The 17,101-nt window shown below is 51.3% G+C and overlaps 1 long non-coding RNA gene across 1 annotated transcript in view; it reads left to right on the forward strand.

Moving 5' to 3' along the window:
* The first annotated feature begins 7,812 nt into the window (after nucleotides 1-7,812).
* LOC121101435 overlaps nucleotides 7,813-17,101 on the forward strand; it is an 11,798-nt gene continuing 2,509 nt past the window's right edge. The window contains exons 1-2 of the long non-coding RNA XR_005833416.1: nucleotides 7,813-8,564; nucleotides 15,639-15,702. This is a non-coding gene — a long non-coding RNA (uncharacterized LOC121101435). The remainder of the gene's footprint in view (nucleotides 8,565-15,638; nucleotides 15,703-17,101) is intronic.

Here is a 17,101-nt window from a genome sequence, read left to right on the forward strand (position 1 = left end):
GGTATCTTGGACTAAATCTCAGAATACAAAAATGAGATGAGTAGAGAAATTGGTGAAATACAAATTAAAGCCTGGAGTTCAATTAATAATAATGTAGCCATTATTGTTTCTTAATTTTGACAAATGTTACCAGAGTACTGTAAACTGTTAACATTAGAGGAAATGGGGTGAGGGCTATATAAGAACTCTATACCATCACTGCAACTTTTTGTAAATCTAAAATTTTTCCAAAATAAAAACTTTACTTAGAAAATGTTCAAATAACCCCAAATTGGGCAAGAAAGGGGAAACAGAAGAATGGAAAACAGAAGGAACAAACAGAAACTAAATAATAAAATGGTACAATTAATCCAAACATCAACAATTACATCAATATAAATGGTCTAAACCCATCAATTAAGTAAAAGATGGTCTGAATGGATTGGTAGACGAAAAACGTGACCCAGGTATGTGCTATCCACAAGAAACTTATATCAAATATAACGATACAGATAGGTTAAAAGTGAAAGGACAAAAAAAAAAAAAGATGCACCATGCAAATGCTAATCAAAAGAAAGCTGGAGTGGCTCTATTAATAGCAGACAAAAGAAATCTCAGAGCAAAGAAAATTACCAAGGATCAAAAGGGACATTATATAATGATGAAAGGATCAATTCACCAATAAGACATAACAGTGCTAAAAATGCATGCACCTAACAAAAGAGTTTCTACCACATGAAGCAAAAACTGACAGAACTGCAAAGAGAAATAGACAAATCCACAATTACAGGCAGAAACTTTTCGACACTTGCCTCGCGTATTAGATAGAACTCGTAGGCAGAAAATCTGCGAGCATATAGAACTGAACAATGATGCCAACCAACTGGATCTAATTGACATTTATAGAACACTCTACCCAACAACAAGAGAGCACAATTTTTCCAAGTGAACGTGAAACATTCACTACGATAGACAATATTTTACAAATCTGAACAAATCTAGAAGAACTGAAATTATACAAAATATGCTCTCAGACCATAATGGGATGAAACTAAAAATCAATAATACAAAGGTACGAGGGAAAGCTCCAAATACTGGGAAAGTTAGCCACATACTTCTAAATCAAAGAAGAAATATCAGGAGAAACTTAAATATATTTTAAACTGCATGAAAATAAAATGCAACATATTAGAATTTGTGTGATGTATCCACAGCTGTGGCTCAGAGGGAAATTTATAGCATGCAATGCTTACATTAGAAAAGGAAAGCTCTCAAACAATAACCAATAGCTTTCATTTTAAGAAATTAGGAAAAGAGGAACAACATCAATCCAAATCGAGCATAAGGAAGGAAATAATAAAGAACAGAAATCAATGAAATGGAAAACAAAAAAGCAATCGGTAAAATCAATCAAACCAAGAACTAGTTCTTGGAAAAGATTGATACAATTGGTGAATCTCTAGCAAGGCTGAGAAAAAGAGAGAGAAAATACCAATCTCTAATATCAGGAAGGAAAGAGGAAATATCATTACGGACCCTGAAAACATTAAAAGCATAAGAGAATAATAGGAACAACTCCATGCATATGAGAGAGCATGGACCAATTCCTTGCAAATTGTAAATTAGCAAAACTCACCCAAGATGAAATAGAGAACCTAAATGGTCCTTTGACTATAAAAGAAATTAAAGTTGTAGTTAAAACCTTCCAAAAAAGGATCTCTAGGCCAAGGTGGTAAATTCTACCAAACATTTAAAGAAAAAATAATATCAATTCTATAAAATATCTTCCAAAGAATAGCAGAGCATGGAATGCCCCCAACTCATTTTATGTGACCAGCATTACTCTTATTCTAAAGCCAGACAAAGAGGGCACCAGAATAGAGAACTGCACCCTGATCTCTCTTATGAACACAGACATACAAATCCTCGGTGAAATATTAGCAAATTGAACTCACCAATACATAAAACCGTAACATAATCAAGTGGGATTTTTCTCCAAGATGCAATATTCTAACATGGATAAATATAATTCACAATGTTGACAGTCTAAAGAAAAAAAAACCATAGGATCCTATCAACTGAGGCAGAAAAGGCACATGACAAAATTCAATATCCATTCATAATAAAAACTCGCAGCAAACTAGAAAGAGAAGGACTCTTCCTCAACCTGGTAGAGGGGAATCTACAAAAGCCCTGCAGTTAATATTATACTTAATGATACAAAATGGAATGCATTCTCCCTGTGATCAGGAACAAGGCAAGGATGTCCACCTTCACCTCTCCAACTCAACACCAGTGGATTAGACAGGGCCATAAGGCAAGAAGAAATAAAGGCATACATACTCGAAGGGAAAAAATACAGTCCTCTCTATTTGCCAGCAATGTGATTGTCGACACAGAAAATCCCAAGGAGTCTACAAAATAAAACAAAATCTCCTGGAACTGTAAGTTTATTAGCAAGGTTGCAGATGTAAGTTCGACATACGAAATGAAACTATAAGTCTGTGCACTAGCAATGTACCATTGTAAACCACAATTTGAAAAAGGAATACAATTTATAATCACTCCAAAAGAATGAACTATTTAGACATAAATATTACAAGACATGAACAGGGCCCGTTTGCTGAAAAATACCAGAGCGGTGATGAAGGAAATCAAAGAGGACCCTAAAAGAATTGGAGAAATGGAATGATGTACCATGGTCATGCATTGTTAAAGTTCACCATAATAAATATGTCAATTCCTCACTAAAATGATTTATAGATTTAATACAGCACCAATCAAAACCCTGGCAGGATTTTTATACATATAAACAAGCTGGCTCTAAAACTTATATAAAAAGGCAAAGGAACTAGAAGACCTACAACAAATTTGAAAAAGAATGAAGAAGAGGGAAATCATAGTACTCGATTCTCAGGCTTGCTTCATAGCTACAATAATCAGGACGCTATGGTACCGGCAAAGGGACAGATGTAGATCAGTGAAACAGAGTAAAACATCTGGAAATAAACCCTGGTAGCATGGCCAACCGATTCGCAACGAAGGTGCAAGGAGGGGGCACTGGCCCCTTTTAGCAGCTTGTGGTCGGGGCCAAGGTGGGCACGGGCAGCCCTGCACGGAAGGGACCCTCACTGTCCGCTGGGCTCCTGAGAAGAGAGCTACAGGGCCCTTCCCACCGTCCACAGCCTTTCTAGAAGCTGGCCCCGAGGTGGAGAGGGGAAGGCGCTGGCCTGTCTGATGGGAAGGAGGAGCTGTGTGGCTGGCACGCAGGGGGCAAGGGGAAGAAGAGGGGGTGAGGACAGAGGTCATAGGGGCCAGACACAGAGGGCCTTGTCAGTCCATGGGATGACTTGGGTTTTTCCTCTGAGGTGCGGCCATGAGAGGGTTTTAGGCCAAGGAGTAACACAGTGTGACTTAGCCTTTTCAAGGCTCGTTCTCCCTGCTGGGTTGAGAAATGACTGGCCAGGTGGGGAAGGGGAAAAGCAGGGAGACCAGCTAGGAGGCTGCTGGGACAGTTCTGAACATAATTGAAGGTAAAGAGTTTGTGTGTGTGTGTGTGTGTGTGTGTGTGTGTGTGTGTGTGTGTGTTAGGGGTTATAAGAATTTCTGAGTGTTGTAGTAAAAAAAAGTCTGAGAAACACTGCCCTGGGAGCAATTATATTTCCCCTGTGTTCTGCTCAATTGAAGGCCGACTCACAGATCTTGTAACTGCTTCAGGCCTCTGGATGCCGAAGCATCAAGAGGATGTGCCTACAGTGGGTGAGGCAAGAGGGCCATGGCTGTGACTTCATGGGAACCTCTGACCTTTTCCCCTGAGGTCTGTACAATAAGCAGTCCCTCTCCGCTGGCCTGCTGGATGGCTTGACATCATGGCCCAGCCAGACTTAGGTAGACAGGACCCACTCAACGGCAAATGGCTACATCTCCTTTTCTTCGTTTTCTAGATAAGAAGAGTGGGCGTGGAGCACTACGGCAACGTGCCTGGTACCCCAGATGAAGTTGGTGGCAGAGTTTCGGTTCCTGTCTCCTGCTCAGACCAGGCATGGAAGGTGTCCGGGGTCGGTGGCCATCTTCCAGTTCTTGCGTCCCTTACTGACCTTATCTACCTAGACAGCCAGAGGCCTTCCCTCACGAACCGGGCCAGCTGTGCAGTGGCCAGAGTGGTGGGGCAGGGAGTCGAGGCCGTCAAGAACTCTGCTTTTCAAGGGGCCCCTTGACAGCCTGCCTGCACGCTCAAGGCTTCCACTGACCCAGGCAGGGCAGGAGGGCACACAGCAGAAGCAGCCAAGGCCACTGCTTTGCGACACAGCTGCGGGGATGTCCCTACTGTCATTTCAGTTCTCAGGCTGAAGAGTTGTTACGGGCTCAGTTGGGTCCCCTCCCAATTCACGCGTTGAAGTCCCAACCCCTAGCATCCCAGAACGTGACTGTATTTGGAGACACAGCCTTTACTGAGGCCATGAAGTTAAAACGAGGTCATTAGGGTAGGCTGTAGTCCTATATGACTGGCATCCTTCTAAGAAGAGGAAGTTCGGACACAGACCCACAGAGGGAAGACCAGGTGAGGACACGGGCAGAAGACGGCCATCTATGAGCCAAGGGGAGAGGCCTGGAACAGATCCTTCTGTCAGGGCCCTCCCTCCCTCAGAAGGAACCAACCCCGTGGCCATCTTGATCTCTGACTTGCAGCCTCTAGAACCCTGAGGTGGTATGTTTCTGTTGCTTTATGCCGCCCCTTCTGTAGTCCCTCGTTACAGCCACCAGAGCAAACTAACAGGCGAGTCATCCTATTTTCTTAGGGTGTAAGCCCAGGCATGACAAGTGTGGTCCCCCCTAGTCCTGCCCCCACGTAGTTGCTCCCCTGGCGTCTGAAAGCAGCTTCGAGCAGGGGACAGGGGAGGAGATGCCCCAGAGGGCCTGCCTTCTCCCCAGGACCCCAGAGCCAGGTCTCCTGGGGTGGGCCCAGGAGTCTCCCCCACCGTCCTCAGCGAGGAGCCAGAAGGCTGTAGCCTGTGGGCACACCGGCTTGGCCCTCCTGCGGGGGAGCGGGGGGGCGGATTTTTGCACAGGCACCCTTTCCTCTCTTCCTGTCTTTTTTTTTCCCCTAAATAAGAGAAGGCAGTTCCTCAGGCACCAGGAGCGAGAAAGAGGGAGGGAGCCGAGCAATGAAAGGCTCGGAGAGCGTTACACATAACAGTGGGCGTATTTTATGGAAAGCAGCCGACAATCAGTGTTTGCAGACGCCTTTTATTTTATATTATTTCCTCATCTGTTCAGCTTTCTTGGGCGGGAGCCAGAAAGTTAATATTCTCAGTCAAAGTCGGTCTTTTATCTGTCAGGTTCAAAATGAAACCAAGCCGCTGGGGTTTTAAAGCGTCTCAGCCAAAAGGCAAACACACCTTCTCAGCGGCTCGGGCCTAGGGGCTGTCACTTGGGTTCTGCCACCCACCCTTGCCAGCAGCTCCCGTGGAGGCCTGGTTACTGGGGCTTTTAACTGGGGTGGGGGGGGTAGTTCTGACTCCCTAATCAGGACAGGGGTCAACCCTGGGCGCCTGGCCTGCCCTCGGCCTTCTGGTGTCTTAGCACCTGAGCACAGGGAGTGAGCCAGAGCCCGAGGCACCTTACCAGATGGGGGGGGAGCGTTCAGCCACTTAAAGGAGGCAGGAGGGAGGAAAGGTTGGGAGAGGTGGTTAGCCCCTGCCTGAGTCCTACTTGGGCTCCTGCCAGGGCTCTCCAGGAGAAGTGGTCTAAACAGCACTGTGGTGCTTTCAAAACATGCCGTGGAGTTTTCGGCCCCCCCACCCCGGCCCATGAAAAGGCAGGGGAGTCCTCCTCCCCTTGAATACGGGCTGGCTTTCATGAGTCACTCCGAACAAATAACTGCGAGAGTCACAAAAAGCGATGCTGTGTTATTTCCAAGGCCAAATGATAAAGGCCGATACACCTTCCATCTGGCTTTCGCTCACGGGACAGCCACCCCGGGGGCCCGGAGCTGCCATGTAAGCGATCCAGCTGTCCCCAGGCTGCCGTGCTGGACAGATGATGGAGGCGGACCCGCTGTGCTGGCCCCCCACTGTTGGGAGTCTCCAGAGCCCAAGCACCGGAGAGAAGAAGGTTGTGAGCTGTCCCCACCTCCAGCCATGGGACTGCAACACCAGGAGCGGTGCCAAGGAAGAGCTGCCTCGCTGAGCCCCGTCGCCCCGCACAATAGCGGCTGGGTTACACCGTTGGGTGTTGGGTTCGGGGTGCTTTGTTATGCAGCAATGGACGGCCAGCACATTGGCCTTCTCCCTGCTGATTTTGTCTCCTCCAAAGCAAGACTGGAAGGTGGGGCCCTTTCCGTCACACGAATCCTCCCTGGGCAGGCCAGACAGCGCGCGGGGACAGGTCACTGATCTGACCTCAGGCCAAAAGGCCTGAATTTCAGTTCTGATTCTTCCCGACACACCACCCTTGGTCCACCCTTCTCTACGCTTCTGGAACTCAGTTTCCACTTCTCTAAAATGGGGCTGACAGAGAAGATGAGCTTCACAGAGCTGTTCGAGAAGGGTCAAATGAGACTGTGGACGTGACAACAGGAGGTCTCCAAGCCTTGAGATACAAGTTCTACAAATGACACCTTCCTCCCCGTGGCAAGGGTAGCAGAAGGATACCCGCCACCTGAGGCCGGTGTAGCATACATGCCACACTGAGGGCTCTGAGGGGCTCTTTGTAAAACGTAAGAACCATTCTGAAGCTCCTGCTTATTTTTATAGTCTCTCATAGTTTCATGGGGGCAACCAATGAAGCCGTTCACCCCTGGGGATTAATTTCACTCTGGGAAGCCCCTGGCTTTTGTGGCCATCTCTGTTACAACCCAATCAAATCGAGGGCCTCTGCCGTCAATTCGGGGCCTCCCCTGGGTTTGGAGGCCACTTAAAATGCAGCGGGGTGTCCCTGGGGCTAGGGCTCCAGAAGCTGCTCCCCTCCCCCACCCCTGCACCCTGTCTCAATTACACCCCACCCAACCCCAGACCCAGCTGGACTCAACAGCATTTTCGGAAACCAATTGCAATTGGAAATAGGCACTGCAGGAGGGGATGAAGAGGGAGAATTTGACCTCATGCTACATTGCCCCCGCATTGAGCTTGGCCCCAGAATTCTGCTCGTCTCCCCGAGTGTTCCACCCTGGGCACCAACCCCTTGGCACTTCTGCAGGCCTCTCCCTGCCTTACAATATGGCTGCTGCTAATAAAGGCATAAATGCTGCAAAGCACTTATTACGGTAATATTATCTTTATATTATCCCAGCATTACCAGGCCGCGCGCAGGGGCAGGGGAGGCGGGAGAACCTCTTCGCTGCTGTCAGTAATCGGAGGAAGGCAGTTTAGTTTAATGATAATGACTCGCGCTTACATAGCTGCCCTCATCCCAGAGGACCCTGGAGCACTTTACAAACACACTCTCACTCTGAGCCTTTCTAACCAACCTGAGCCGAGCAGCAACGCTTATAAATAATATATACTCTGAGTGCCTCTATATACTGCAAATGCATGATATAAATATGTATAAATGTAACAAATATGATTTTTGCATGTTACATTTATAATCTTTAAAAAAAAATGGGTGACCCATCATGGGTGTGCAGCCACAAAACAGACTCTTAGGATACAAAGTCCAATAAACCTGCTACTGGGCAGCCATTTACAATAGGTACGGGCCCGGGGCTTTTTAAAGCAAAGGAAATCGTTCAGGCTCTGTGTTCACTGGGTTCCTCCTTTCGCTGGGAAGGTCATTCTCAGGTCAGGCTGGTTCAACCACTTCCAGCTTGGGGTGGGCAAACGCGCAGAGAGGGATGATCCTGGATGCCCGCCGGGGTGAGTGCGAAGACTTGACGCTGAGGCTGCGTGATTGCGGGTAAAGCAAGAGCCCTCTCTGGGCCTCAGCTGAATTCTTAACATAGCTGGATCGAAAGCTCTATAGTAGACTGTGGTATTGCTCCCGATCCTTCTGGCCCTTGTTATATTAAGATGACACGTTCATGCCCTCTGCCCTGTGAATCCGCAGGATTTCACATTTGGAGTAGGCAGAGTTTATTTCCTCACCCCCTGGATTTGGAGTTTGGCCATGTTTTCTGATTACTATTGTTATATAACAAACTCCCGCAAATTCAGTAATGTAAAACAGAAATGGTTTTATTATGTTCATGGATTCTGCGTGCCAGGAATTTGCTTAGGGCGCAGAGGGGCTGGCTTGTCTCTCGCCCATGATGTCTAGAAAGTCCACTGGAAAGAACTAGACGTCTGGGAGTGACTCGGTGGCTGGAGGCTGGGATCATCTGCAGGTCTGTTCTGTCACACGTCTAGAGTCTGCACTGGGCTAACCTGAAGACTTGGACAGCCAAAAAGAGTGAGCCGGCGGAGAGCCTCCTGGTGTGGTGGCCTCGGAGGCGTCAGACTGCCTACACGGCAGCTCGGGGCTCCAAGTGCAAGTGGTCCAAGGACAAGACGGAAGCTGCGTGGCCTTTCACGACCCAGCCTTGGAAATCTGTGTCACTTCCACTGCCCTCTATGGTCAAAGGAGTCACAAGCCCATCTGGACTCAAGGTCAGGAGAATTCGCCTCCACCTCTTCATGGGAGGAATATCAAGGTCACGCTGTAGGGGAGAGCGTGACATGGGCTATAGTGTGGCCATCAGAATGAGTTTCCCGTGCTGCATGACAAGTGACCACACACGTCGTGGTCTGCCACCACATACGTTCCCCACCATTTCCATGGGGCGGGAGTCTAAGCACAGCTTAAGTGGGGCCTCCGCTGAATTTCTGTAAGGCTACAAGTAAGGTGTCAGCCAGACTGTATTCCTTTCTGGGGCTCAGGATCCTCTTCCAAGCTCAGGTGGTTGTGGGCAGAGCTGTCTTCATCTGTGGAAAGGCCCGTGCTAAGCCTGGTCAGGGTCCATGGTAAAAACATGACGCAAAGGTGCTCGGGTGACCAGAGAGAGCTACATGCCTGTCCTTAATATTCTCCAACCACACTGCAGAACTCCCAAGGTCAGGGACACGGTGTTAAATTCACTTTGAACCACAGAACCTACAGCAGAACTGGGCACATGGCTTAGCCTCAAGAAATGCCGGCTGGCCACACCGAGGAAGGAGAGGTGGACGAGGAATGAACACTTGAGCTCCAGGGAGAATCTGAGAGCGTATGGAGGGATATGGGCAGGGCGGGGGGAGATATTTGGCATGTCTCTATTACTATCGCAGGCATAAAATCTAGCCACTGGGGTGACCTTAGAGCAAACTTATTTTATCTCCTTACTCTTGAAGACAGTCTGAATGCCTCTGGGGAAAGGCAGGGCTCCGGAAGTCAGACAGACTGGAGTTTGAACGCTGGTTCGGCCGTTTTCTAGCTGAGCGACCTTGGGCAAGTCGCTGCACCTCCGAGCCGCCAGGTTCCGCACTGGTGAAATGAGGCTGACGACAGGGGTGTGTGAAGCCGCTCTCGTGGTAGCTGGCTATTTCGCACCAGCCGCCGTTATGACAGGAACGGAGGTATCATGCGTCGGGCCTCAGACTCCAGAACCGCACCGCCTGGGTCAAAGCCGGGCCGCTGCACCGCTTCGTGGCCACCCCCCCCCCACCCCGCACAATTTACATAACCTCTCTGGTCCTCCTTTGTTTGTATGTAAAATAAGGATGACAATTTTCTGTGCTTCGCAGAACAGCTGTCGGGAATAAATAACATAATACGTATCAAGTGCGTACAATAGCACGTGGCCCGTGCCAAGGACTCGATGGCTATCAGCTCTTGTGGACTGGCTACACCGTCTGCCTTGCTTTGTTCTTCTCTTCCTCCTTCTCCTTGTCCTTTTTCTTCTTGCTAGCTGTGCCTTAGCGAGGTCCCTCCAGTTCCAATCCTTTGCTGCCTGGATTCTTTGCAATGGCCCCTGAGATGCATCAGGACCTCTCTGATTCAGTTCAACAGGCATTTAGCCAACAGGTGGGGGAATTAAGCTTTACTGAGCACTGCTCATCTCTGTTCCTCCTCGAGCATCCCGCGGCCACTTTCGAGAACTGTTCTTCCCTCTACTGAGTTGTTTCAGCCAGAAACTAAGGAACCAAATCTGCTCACTTCCAACCAACGACCAAGTGTTATTGGCTCTGCTGCAAAGTCTATCTGGAACCTGCCCGCAGCTGTTCCCCTCATGACACCACCTGGTTGGTCCCAGCCACCATCATCTCTCACCAGGACAGAGCCATAGTCCCTAACACTACTCACTCATGCCCCAACGACCCGCCTCCACACTGCAGCCAGAGCAATCCCTGTCACTGTCCCCCTTAAAACTTTCTGGTGGCTTCCTACTGCACTGTGCATAAAATCCCAACTCCTTGGCACAGCCTTCAGGGCTCTGTGCCCGACTCCCACCACCTTTGCCCAGGATCCTGAAGGAACCAAGCCCTTTCCTGCCTCGGGCCTTTTGTATTGGCTATTTCTTTTGCTCAAAATGCCCTCCCCATCCCCCATCACTTCCAGAAGATTCCACATCCTTCATTCCTCAGCTGCATGTTTGCACCTGGAAAGAGCCCACTCCCATCTAAATTGTGCTCCTTTGTATCTTCTTTGGCCTCCTGCTTTGTTCCTTTGTAACACCATAATTCATAGTTAAATATCTGTGTTTATTGGACTTCTGACCTCCCCCCCATTAGACTCTCAAGGCCATGAGGGCAGGAAGGGCATTCCTAGCCTAACATATAGCTGGCTCTCAGTCAAGATTTATTGAATGAATGAAAGTGTTTGCAATTTCCTAGGTCCTTTATGAACAACTACTTCTAAGACTAATAGCAATTCCTACCGAGAAATGGGCTCAGGGAGGCAGAGAGAAATCTGGCCAAGGTCGCCCAGCTGGTGAGTGGCAGAAGTGGGAGTGCGGCCCATGGCCCTGTGAGACCCAAGCCCTCACGTTCCTCAGCAGCTTCTCTGTTGGATACCGGCTGGATACACGGTTATCTGAAGTGTGCTGACAGGAGTGAGAGGTCTGTGCCCCCGCATGGGGTGGGAGTGAGGACGGAGGTTCACTCTGGCTTCCTGTTTGCCTATGGCAACTACAATTACATAGTCCAACGTGGTGATGCATGCAGATCCCTTTTCGGGGAGGGACTCATAGCCCGGCTGCAGAGAGCGCCGTCCCTAGATCATCCCTCCTTCTAGAGGGAGACAGCTCAGCTGCTGACAGTGGCCAAGGCCAGGACCACGCCCCTCCCAGCCGGGCCCACGCCCAGTGAGGTCCGAAGTGCGGTGCAGGTCTGGTCATCTTGCCTCGACTGGCTGCAACTCTGATGGGCCACCCAGGGCTATCCCTGGGCCTTCATCAGAGCTTGACATCTCCTTCTGCCCATGCCTGCATCCTCCCCTCCCTCCCATAAGCACCGGTCCCAAGGGCATTCCCTAATAAACCTTCCAGCACAAGCGTCCTCCAACTTAAACGTGCAGGAGGACTTGTTAAAACCGATTGCTCGGCCCCATACCCACCATTTCTGATTCAGTGGGTCTGGGATGGGGCTTGGGGATGTGCACGTCTAACTCAATGGCAGTGACACTGTGCTGCTGTCCAGGGATTGTGCTCTGAGAACCACTCGTCCAGGGAAGCGAGAAATGGAAAGAGACGTGGTTCTCGGCTTCGTTCTGGCTTCTGACGTCCCTTGGCAAGGTAGCCCCACAAAGTTCCCTTCCAACTGGGAACTTATATTCAATTATGTTTAAATCATTGAAAAGAAGCCTGGCCTGAGTAGACCCTTGGCCGGGGAGAGAGGCCAGGGGAGCGAACCTAAGTACTCTGTCCTTCCCCTCCGGCTTCCTCGGGTGGTCATCCAGCCAGGGCTCTGCCTTCTAGTTCTCGTCTGCGTTCAACTCCCTGCCGGCCCTTCTGAGCCCCAGTTGCTCAGGAGGCCCTCTCCCCGGGCACGTGTGCACGAGACACTTGGGACAAAGCCGCTGAGCGTTCTAATCTACTCCCCCCGCCCTTTAGCTGGAAGTCTCCAGAAGAGTGACGAGAAAACAGCCAAGAGGTGGGCCGAGGCTCAGGAAACTAATTGAAGAACGACTCCTCTGCGGGGCGTTAATACCTTGCAAAGAAGTGAATCTACTGGCATTTTTTTTAGAGTTTAATAAAAATATATATGCACCGTGAGAAAATCACAGCAATAATTCCTTGCACCTTTGTTCCAAGAAGCCCAAAGCACTCCCCATATATTATCATATTCATTATCCTATTTTCTTCACGTTTCTCATTAATTTTTTTCTGAGGTGATATATTAATATGAAATTCTAAATCACATTAAGGAGACCACGAGCCCCGCTCGTTCTCCTCACCCTAACTCCACCTTTCTCTTCTCCCCTTTCCATCCATCATCCTCAGCACCCCCTCCTGCTCCCACCCAGGGGAGGGTAAGTCAGAAGCTGGTAAGCAGCTGATGGGGGTGGGGGGGTAGAATATTGGAGAAGGATGGGAGTCAAAGTGATGCCTTGCTGGGGGCGGCAGGGGGGTGCTTTCCCATGCCCCCTCCCCAGGACCACTTGATCAGACCAGGACTCTGATGCCCCTCGGGGAAGGGAAGCTGCTTTGTAGCCCAACTCCCCCTTAATGGGTGTAAAACCTACTCTCCTCCCCCCCCCACCCCTTGCATGCAAGAGGGAAAGAATCAGGCTCATTACAGATATTATCATGCAGCACTTCATATTTCAAAGAGCTTTATAATCGCTAATTAGTTATTGCCAGAGAATATGGAAATGGCACCTTGCTGGAATCCCGCAGACTGGGGGCCAGGGTTCCGTACTGCTGCGAGCAGGTCAGCCCGAGTCTGAGCCTGGCCACCCGGCCTGGCCTGCCCGCCTATACAGGAAGCGTGGCCAGCCCCGGGGCAGAAGGCGCGAGGCTTTTGGTCCTGGCCAGGGCAGTTCTGAGTGGATGCCCACCCCACCCCCGCCCCTCACTGGACGGCATTCTGTTGCTTAGGAGAGCCCAGGGACGGGCTAATGCCTCGGGTGGCAAAAGACGCAGCCGAAAACTAACACAGATTCTCAGCCAGAAGAGGCAATGAAGCATATCCCTCCCACTGGGCTGAGTTCAGTTCCCCCAACGGTGGCTGGAATGGGCCTGGGGGTTCACAGCCGGAGGCTGCTGCTGTGCACAGCAACGGTGATCCCACTCCAGAAGCCTCCTGACAATTGAAAGGGCACGCAGGTGTTCAGATCAGGTCCTGAAGCCCCTTGTCCCTATTCTCTTCTAGCTAAGGAATGGTAGCCCTGGGGCTTAAATGGACATCAGGGGTGAATCCCACTCCCACCCTGGCCTATATCCGCTCTGTCCTATCGAACCCCACTTTCAAAGACAATTCTTGAAGCACGTTGAGATCTCCAGTCCACAGCCGTCTCCAGAGAAAGGGGGGACAAGGAGCAGCCTCATTCACCCTGGATAACCTCAATCTCGTTTGAATTTCATTATAAATGTGCTCAGAAGCTGGAGTCCGAAGGGGCCTCCCGGAGGCGGGCCCTGGCTTGGCTGACTCGGGCTTTGGCGGAGGGACACTGTGTTGGCTGAGGGGGAGGATGCAGGGAGCGCTCTCCTTTAAGACCCACCCCTCATCGTTCCCTAAATGGGGACTGAGGAGGCTCTACCTGAAAGAAAACTGTGAACAGGGCAGCAAAAGTTTTCCTTCTAGCAAAGCAAGCCTACACAGGTCAGAAGCGGGTGGGACAAAGGCTCCGCCGGCCCTTCCGCCAGGCCCTGGACGTGAGGGGCTCCAGAGGGCCTCCAATTTCCAGGGACTGATCAGAAACCTCACACGCAGATAGGACTTTCGTCTTCCTGGCAACAGGACGTGTGGAGGCCACTCAGTCACCTGATTATCGTACTTCCTCTAATAACTCCGGTGCTTGTGCCACAGTGGGGCACAGACAAAGAGACCGAGGTGCCCGGCCGCAGGAATTAGGCGTCAGTCTATGCCTTTCTGCAAGCAGCGTCTGCAGTCCCCAAGACTGTCTCCGAGACAGTCATTTTGCCACTTGCTGGCCCGTTACCCATCAGAAGCCATTTGTTCTTAGCACGGACCTGTGCTGTCAAAGAGCCTGATGGTCTCTCAGCACTCCAGTGAGAGAGAGAGAGAGAGAGATTGAGCACACCTCCCCCTTGGCTGCATGGTCAATGGCTGCCCTCATAATGAGAAGGCGGTGAGGGCCAGCCTGTTTGGCAGGGACAGCGGCATGGGGGTGGGGCACTGGACCACACAGAGAGGACTCCCCAGGCCTTCGGGAACAAGCACTTATGCAATCTGGGTCTTCCCAGGACATGACAGCCAGCCCCTCCCCCTTCCTTCCTCAGTTTCATGCTGAGGTGACTGGCTGGGAGGGCCTAGCCAACCTTCATTTCCGACTTAAACTGCCCCTTCAGCTCCCCCAGCACCCCCTTCGGGCCCTCCCCTCCTTCTTTCCTGAGGTCCCACAAGTCAAAGGCGTCTGCCCTGGAGAGGGGTGGGGAAGCCTACCCTTCCTCACGATTCCTTGGTCAAAATGGCTTCCCTCTCCCTCCTGCTCCCCAGAACTGCCATGAGGTTCCCCAGTCCCAGGCTTCTCTGTCAGCCGGCCCCCTTCTGACACTCCAAGCAGATATAATACTCCTCCACCGGGAAGCCCACCCAGAGGCAGGTGCAGGATGGGCCCCGTGAAGCTGGGGTGCACCAGCCCTCGGCTGGCAGAGCTGCTCCCGGTGCAGGATGGGCCCCGTGAAGCTGGGGTGCACCAGCCCTCGGCTGGCTGGCTGGCTCCCGCTGCCAGCCCCCTGCATTGGGGGGAGAACCCAGTGTCAACTGAGCCCACATGAAAACCCCTTTCCTGCTCTGCTAAAAGCAGCTCTGCTCCCCGTTACAGACACTGAGTGTGAGGGCACCACCCACACCCGCACCCAGACACACCCTCCTTCACAGTCCCACAGGTACCTCACTGGTACAGGCACACTCGTGTGTGTGCGCGCGCACACACACACACACACACACACACGTACGCACACCTGGCCATGTCCTCAGCTCTGTGATCCCTCTAGCTTTAGATTTTAATTCTTTTACCCCCGGAGTAACTCTAATTGAGTCAGGAGGCAGGACTGGGAGCGACAGTGCAGGGAAAGGATGGGGGCCATTCCTGCCACCCCAACTGCTCCCCCTTCTGGCTTGAGCTGGGAGGGTTAGTGGCAGGTTGACCTGCAAGTGGGAAATGGGAAAAAGAAGGGAAGGAGAGGGAACAGGAGGAGGAGGGGGGGCAGGCAGGGAGGAGGGCTGTGGGCAAAGCCTAGTGGGGAGCATTGGCAGGCAGAACTCACAGCTCCCCTCCGACCCAGGCAGGGAGACACTGTTGGGAAAAGCACCGATGTGGGGATCAGCCGGCCTCGGGCCAGGAGGTCACTTAGCCTCTGCAAGTCTCAGTTTTCTTCTCTCTAAAGTGGGGGTAATGATGCTTGGTTCGTAGATGTGCAATGACATTTGTGAAAAGCCTGGAACCGAGGAAGGCCTCAACAAATGACCGCTCTTGTCACAGATGCCTAAATTAGAAGGGATTTTGGAAGGTGTGGGTGCTTAGCCCCATTCATAGGGGACTACTTAGGACACCTGGTGATGTGCTTCCTTCCTTTACAGCAAAGCTGTATCCTCCATGACTCATTCCGGTTGTCCAGTCCCCCAGGCACGAGTGCAACGAGTGGTGAGTGTCCCCCACAGGGATGGAAGAGCTGGGGAGGGCAAAGTATAAGGTTCCTGCAGTGGCACGGGATGGCTCCCAGGACCCGTGCCCCCAGGGGAGAAGAACCACAGATTTTTATCCCCACGCTCCGGGGGAAATAGGTTTCCGATAGTTTGCGTTTTGGCCAGAATCACCACACAGGACCAGAGACACAGGAACCTACAGACACACAGCCCACGGATGCAGGGAAAGGGTAGAGAGACACTCCCAGCTATGTGGCCACCTGCCCCAGAGAAATGGGACTGCCTCCCTGGCTGCTGTCTGGAGAAAGGAGTTCCAGGTCATTCTCTCTCCCATTCTCTGCGCTTATGGGGCATCCTGAATAGCAAAACACTCAGTGAGGAGAAGTTGTTGGAACAGTGGTTAACAGCCCAGATCCTGAAGCCAGACTTGGAGAGTTTGAACCCTGGCTCTACCACTTAACCAGCTGTGTGACTTAACTTCAGTGTGCCTCTGTTTCCTCATCTGTAAAATGGGGAGACTTCGCACCACACCAGACACGTGGTAAGAGCTACTGCAGAGGCCAGCTCTGACAACATTTATCCTCCTTGGCCAGTTGGTCTGCATGGAGAGCACCTTTCCGGAGAAAGGCGGGTCAACCATGACCTTGCAATGTGTACAAAGGGCCAAAGGGCAGCAAAGAGGGGCCCAATGCGCAACATTCGTCATCAGTTTACTTTTACCTTCTGGCAGCTACATGGTTCCGAGGATCGCAGCACATTCCTGGCTTAGCCATTCTCTGGCTGGGGCCGCCTGGCCAGGGGCTGTTCCCTGAGTCAAGATAAACTGATCCCCTCTAGACGCCCTCCTCTTCCACCCAGCTCCTCCTCTGCACCTTCCCCCAAGGGACACCAACACACCTTGGGAGGTGGGACCAGGTCCTTCTGGCCTCCCTTCCTGCTGTCCCCACCCCAGAGGGCCATGGAGGAGGGGCTGCCTGCTCAGCTGCCCTAGCCCGGAGCTTATGTGGGGGCTCAGGTGCAGGGTGAGGGGGGCGGCAAGGAAGAAAGGAATAGGAAGAGGGAGGAGATAAGGGGGAGGGCAGGTGATGGGGTAGAGCTGGAGGGAAGGGAAGAAAGCAGAGGGGAGGCAAAGGTGTAAGATGGGGAAAGAAGGAAAGGGGGATGGGCCAGGAACAGGAGGTGTGAGAGGGAGGGAAGGGAGAGGAAGGGAGGAGGAGAAGATGGGGGGGAGCCAAAATGGGACTGAAGGGGGGGATGGGACAGAGTGGGAGAGGAAGGGGGAGGAAGGAAGGGTTAAGGAGACAGAAAAGCTTTGGCTCTGCTTCCTGTCCTTTATGAGTTCAGTGCCTGCCTCCCTGCGCACGCACACACACATCCTCTGAAGGAATTTGTAAAAA

This window comes from Ursus maritimus (genome assembly GCF_017311325.1).
Source record: "Ursus maritimus isolate PB19 chromosome X unlocalized genomic scaffold, ASM1731132v1 scaffold_X1, whole genome shotgun sequence".
Taxonomy (NCBI): Eukaryota; Metazoa; Chordata; class Mammalia; order Carnivora; family Ursidae; genus Ursus; species Ursus maritimus.